The sequence below is a fragment of the Macaca fascicularis genome, chromosome 6 (assembly GCF_037993035.2).
Source record: "Macaca fascicularis isolate 582-1 chromosome 6, T2T-MFA8v1.1".
Taxonomy (NCBI): domain Eukaryota; kingdom Metazoa; phylum Chordata; class Mammalia; order Primates; family Cercopithecidae; genus Macaca; species Macaca fascicularis.
In genome coordinates, this window is record NC_088380.1 from 29182253 (window position 1) to 29189010 (window position 6758).

Genomic DNA, 6758 nt, shown 5'->3' on the forward strand with positions numbered 1-6758 from the left:
GGCTGGGTGTGGTGGCTCACACCTTTAATCCCAGCACTTTGGGAGGCCAAGGCAGGTGGATCACTTAATGTCAGGTGTTCAAGAGCAGCATGGCCAACATGATGAAACCCCGTCTCTACTAAAAATACAAAAATTAACTGGGTGAGGTGGTTCATGCCTGTAATCCCAGCTACTCGGGAGACCAAGGCAGGAAAATAGTTTGAACCCAGGAGGCAGAGGTTGCAGAGGGCCCAGATGGTGCCACTGCTCTCCAGCCTGAGTGACAGAGCTAGAGCCAAGACTCCACCTCAAAAAACAAATAAACAAAACAATAGAAATATCTTGTAGAGTTTATAATACGTTTAGAAGTAAAATGACAAAAATAGCAACACTGAGAAATAAATAGAAATTGTTGTATTTTTTAATATAATAAGATAATACATTTAAGATAAATTAGATATACATACATTTGGTAATTTACAAGGTATTTGCTAAATATGGTTATACTAACAATTATGATAAATATTAGTAAAGGAGAAAGTTGAATAACCAAAACCTGATTAATGCAGAAGGAGAAAAAAAATGATAGGAAAGGAGAAAACAACAAAACAACACCTAAAAACAACAGCATCAACCACAGAGGAAGAAAACAGAACATAGAGAAAACAAGTGATAAAATAGCCGACCTAAACCAAAATACGTAAATAATTGAATTAAATGTAAATGGATTCAGTACTACTTCAACCAAAACACATATTATGAGATTGAATTAAAAATAAATGCAACTACTTACTGCCTGAAGAATACCTGTTAAATAATGAAATGCTGTAGGTTGGAAGCAAACATATACAAACCAACTGACATGTCTTTATTACAAAAAAGACCAAGCGGTCCTTCAGAAAAGTAAATGTGACAAACATTAAAGAGAACCATTTCATAATTATAAAACGGTCATTTCAACAAGAAGATATAATCAAATTTTGTATGCACTTAATAATATCTTTATTTTAAGTAAAGAAACAGGTGATAGAAATTTGTGGCTTTAAGTGCCTATGTTAGAAGTAAGTGAAGCTTGAATATCAATAATGTCAGCTTAAAAGTCAGAAATAAGATGAGAAGTTCAAGTTTAAAGAAAAACAGCAGGAAAAAAATTTTTAAATGAGAAAGCATTGAGATAGAAAACAAATAATCTGTAGAGGATATCAGTAAAGTAAAATTTTGCAGCTGTAGAATGATATTACACAACCTCCCAAGACCGATCTAGAAACAAAAGAGAGAAAACAAATTATCAATATCTTGAACAAAATAGGAGATATCCATATAGGTTTTACAGTTAATGAAAGAACATTGATGGATATTATGAATGATTTTTGCCAATAAATTTGAAATTTCAGATGAAATTTACAAATTAGTTGAAAGTTAAAATTTACCAAAATAGATACAAGAAAAAAAAAATCTAAAAATTATCTTGTATGTAACATAAATTAACATTTTTATTAAACACTTTCCTCAAAGAAAATTCCAGCACTGTGTAAGTGCAAAGACACAACTCTATTTCACAAGTCAGAAAAATGCCTTTATTTCCTGTTAGTCTTAATTAAATTTAGTGAGCATAGAATTTTTAATTGGCTATTATGTTATATCAACAAATGGAAGATATTTAACTCTTCCTCGGTTTCCATTGTTGCTGTTGAAAAATCAGCTTTCAGTGACTTGTTCCTACGATGTTAATCTATTTTTTTCTCTCTCTATTAATGTTAAGATGATTCTTTTGTACTTGCTTTGACAGCACACACAGTAACATTTGCAATGTACAGGGAAGATTAACTGACCTGCTGCACAAAGATGACACACAAATTTGTGAAGATGGTTCTTTTTATTTTCCTTAAATTTTAGGTAATTTCCCAATGATGTATATTTTCTATTTTTTTTCAAAGTCTTTGTCAATTTTCATAGTTTCCAGGTTTCTGCCAAAATTTTGCAGTTTGACTTCTATCTCACTCTAAAAGCATGATTGTTTTATAGTATGTGTCTGAGAAATGTAAAAATTTTCCTGTTGAATTCTTCTATTGTTTATCCTGTCTTTTGTTTCCTATTTATGTTGACTTGTAGACTAAAGGTCCTCATTATTTTGGCTGGATGCTAGACATTATGGTTTAAATTTATTTTTAGAAAAGCAATGTTTGATGTATAAGGTTTTTAAAATCTCTCCTAAGAGAATTATTTTATTCTGTCATTTACTTCGTGTCACTAACAATAGATTATCATTTTAATCTAAACACATGGCTAGAGATTTTGAAAGCAGATATATTTTACTTCTGGCTCACCCTACTTTTTTTTTTTTTTTTTTTTTTTTTTTTTTTTTGAGACGGAGTCTCGCTCTGTCGCCCAGGCTGGAGTGCAGTAGCCGGATCTCAGCTCCCTGCAAGCTCCGCCTCCCGGGTTTACGCCATTCTCCTGCCTCAGCCTCCCGAGTAGCTGGGACTACAGGCGCCCGCCACCTCGCCCAGCTAGTTTTTGTATTTTTTAGTAGAGACGGGGTTTCACCGTGTTAGCTAGGATGGTCTCGATCTCCTGACCTCGTGATCCGCCCGTCTCGGCCTCCCAAAGTGCTGGGATTACAGGCTTGAGCCACCGAGCCCGGTTACCCTACATTTTAAAGTGTAGACATATGTAGTTTCAGTTGGCCTCTCATTGTACCTCTTACAAAGCATGAAATGCTACTAGAGCCAAAGTGGTCGCATGCCAAGCTGATGTCTCTGTATTTTTGTCTTTCCTTCAGTCATGGTCTGATACTTTCAGTTTTCAAATGCAGTGTCTCCAAAACTGAGCCCTTCTTTTCTTCATAACTCTTTGTCCTCTTGTGCTTTACTATTTGGGGAGTGGTGCTAGTCTTTACCTGTCTTATAGAAGCCTATGACTAGAAATCTTTGTTTACTGCCCAAATTGTCACCCCTCTAAAAAAGAAAAAAAAAAAAAAAAAAAAGGAAGAAAACTGTGTGAAATCTGTCTTTCATACAAATACTCATGTTTGTTTTCTTTAACTTTGCATAATTATTCTCATTGATTTTCTTATCTTTCAGCTGCTCTAAATGCAAATGTAATTGTGTTCTATCCCAGCTCAAAATCTTGAATAGGTTTTTATTGCATACAAGATGAATACACTCTGTTGATCAATAAAAAAAATAGTTTAGCTTTATACCTTATGAGAAGGTTCCTGAATCTTACTTCCAGTTTAAATCCAGACTCTACCTTTTATTCTGTTTTCTTCTACTATATGCTTATCTTCTCTCTCCTTCAGCTTCCTAACATATACAATGGTACTTACAGTAACTAACATATATTTATGCTCTACTTTCTGCATGTTACTACATGCTACAAAATTGAACACAGATATTACTTCCTGCATGATATATTTATTTATTCCCAAAGTAAAATTTTTTCTGCATGTTTTTCCACACTGCTATGCCTTAAAAACGGTCACAATTATTTTTTTTAATTTTAAAAATTATATTTATAGCAAAGTCTACTTGTATATTTATGTATGGATTCTAAGGCAAAGTTGAATAAAAGTTTAAGATGAAAACTCACACAGTATTCTAGCTTGACATAGTCCTCTTTGGGGTATTCAGTGATTGCACTGAATGTATGATTTAGCTCTGCTCTGACACTCAGAAGCACAGCTAGACATTCAATTTTCTGTCTGAGCTCTTACAGCATGATTGTCTCTCTCTCTTTTAGAATACACTAGGCATAATACCAAGCTGTTGAATTTTACATGTTTTTCTATCCTGACCACTTTATACTAGAAAGTCCTAATAAATGTCTATTGAAAAAGTGCATGAATGAGTGAATGAATGAAGCTCCAGAAGAGACAAAGCCAAAATGAAAAGCCAAGACATTTTTGCATTCACAAGCTAGAATTATGTCTTACATATTTGAAGAGACTTGAAAAAATTCTCTTCCAGTCTTGCTTCCATTTTCACCTTTTGGAGTTAAAAAACTGAAGTCTGGACTCATTACATTAATTTCTTTAAAAATTACTAACTGAGGTTCTATTACTGTATACACAAGGCACTATGTTAAGTGATTTTCAAATTAAATGTTAAGAAATATTTTCTGCCCTTGAGGGGGGATTGAGAAGCTGCAAATGAGAAGCTATTTTCTAACCTAATAAGACCTGACCTCTTTATATTTCTTTTACATTGTAAGTACAAACTGGCCATCATCTTCAGGCTCATCTCTTTCTTGCAATTATCAGACACAGCTAGGAGCAATTAGCTGACATTTTAAATATTTTACATGTGCATTCCCATAGTCAAACTCAAATGTTCATTTCATATAGTTTCCATGTTTCAACTTTTCTGGTTGTAGTTGTGCCAGTTGCTTTGCTACTGCATGCCAGAGGTTACCATTTTATCATCCTCCAACAACATTTCCCTTGCCGTTTTACAGCCTTCACTACTGACAGACTTTGCTGCATTTTTCAACTTCTGTCCACTAAAAGTTATGAAGTGAATGCCAAATATTTTAGATGTTTTGTTATGGCAGCATCCCACACTAGAACAATTTCTGATGCAGTGGTTGCTGCATAGCAAAACTTCTGAAACTCAGTGCCCAAAGAGAGAAAAACAGTACCTGTTTTGTTCATACAAATACATAGATGAACTGGAAAGTATTCTGTCTGGCACTACGTGAAGAATCCAGCAGCCTCAACTGGGATTATTCCAGATCAGCCAGCTTACCAACACAAAATTTAAGAGAGTCCAGACAAAATCAACAGGACCATTTACATGACCCACAGTTAACTGCCAGCTTCTAAGAGAACTGAGTAGAAATTTTCAAGAGCTGTGCATGTGATCTTTTGACTTATATGTAATTGTTAGGAATTGTTTTAAGTTACTGATATTTAGGAGACTTTGTTTTACAGCAATGGCTAACTAATTCATTATTGAAATTGAAACATTTTGAAAACATTTTTATTCTTTAATAAAAGTTCCTAAAATTAGAGGCTAATGCATAATAAAACAACATCATCAGCAACAATAATACAAACAAAATAGGCCTGTAATAAATATTTAATTGGGAGGCTGGGCGCGGTGGCTCACGCCTGTAATTCCAGCACTTTGGGAAGCCAAGGCAGGTGGATCACTAGGTCAAGAGATCAAGACCATCCTGGCCAACATGGTGAAACCCCATCTCTACTAAAAAAAAAAAAAAATACAAAAATTAGCTGGGAATGGTGGTGCGTGTCTGTAGTCCCAGCTAGTCTGGAGGCTGAGACAGGAGAATCGCTTGAACCCGGGATGCAGAGGTTGCAGTGAGCTGAGATCGCACCACTGCACTTCAGCCAGGCAACAGAGAGAGACTCTATCTCAAAAAAAAAAAAAAAAAAAAAAAAAAAAAAAAAAAAATTAATTGGTGAATGTATTGGCCAACATAGCAGTCTTGAGAGGGGTTTAGAGAAGAAAATAAAACTATAGTTTAATAATCATACCTTATAAAATAAAGATTTGCCCAAATGCCTACATGTTAAAAGGCATTTTGATAAAACACAAACCCAAATTAAGATAAAAATTTTTGATAAAGTACCAATAGATATATAATTTTTAACATAATGATATATTTAACATGCTGAAATATTTCTACCAAGGGTTTTTCTAGGCATTTTAAATATTTAAGTGAAAGTAAAGACTTTACAAAGAAATAAAGTTTAGAAACTATTTTTAACCATTTATAAACCATAACTATATTATTTTAAAAATAAATCTATTCATAAAAGAAGAAACAATTTTAAAATAGCACATCTCCAAGCCAAAGAACTGACATAAGGGGTTTGCATATTTTGGATCCTGATTTGTCTCCAACATGTAGTATTTGGCCTACTACACAGTAAGTGCTTAATCCTTTTTTAGTTGAATAAATAAATCAATTATAAATAATGAAAAAAAAGAAAGCCATGAAATACTGGGTAATTTTTTGTCTCTTTTCTGGGAGACGGCTAAAAATTGGTGTTTAGTTATACCTAATATTTTCAGGAATGTGGAGACAAAAAAAAATCTTTTCTTTTTTTTTGTTTGAGACGGAGTCTTTCTCTGTCACCCAGGCTGGAATGCAGTGGCATGATCTCAGCTCACTGCAACCTCCACCTCCTGGGTTCATGCTATTCTCCCACCTCAGCCTCCAGAGTAGCTGGGACTACAGGCGCCTGCCACCACACCAGGCTAATTTTATTTTTGTATATTTAGTAGAGACGGGGTTTCACTGTGTTAGCCAGGATGGTCTTGATCTCCTGACCTCATGATCTGCCCGCTTCGGCCTCCCAAAGTGTTGTGATTACAGACGTGAGCCTCCGTGCCTGGCCTCAATAAATATTTTTTATGTATGGCAGACATTTAGTAAAACTCTTTAAATTTCTCAAGGCAGAGTGTACTTTTATGGAATGCATTAGTCACTAGTTACTTTCTAGGTGAAAGAAAAATTAAGCTTAGTTCAATTTAATAACATTTTTTGATGTTTTTGTAATTATAATTTGATAGCTACAAATTCTATTTCATTATAATTTCCTGTATATATTAACACAATATTTACATCATTAGAATTCAATTGAATTTAAACACGTTTATTAACACATATAGTATAGACTTTTCAATAAAACTTCTAGTGCAATGTTTCCTAGAAAAGATTACAACTGTCTTTAGATTATTATTTATACATATGCTGAGTAGAAATAGCTGACTGAAACACGATGAGTGTTATGCATCTAATTTTGAACATGT

General features: G+C 33.9%; 1 non-coding gene across 1 annotated transcript; it reads left to right on the forward strand.

Moving 5' to 3' along the window:
- The first annotated feature begins 1752 nt into the window (after nucleotides 1-1752).
- Nucleotides 1753-1859, forward strand: LOC123567332 (U6 spliceosomal RNA). The gene has a single exon (XR_006690248.1). It is a non-coding gene; the product is annotated as a U6 spliceosomal RNA (small nuclear RNA).
- Nucleotides 1860-6758: the final 4899 nt, after the last annotated feature.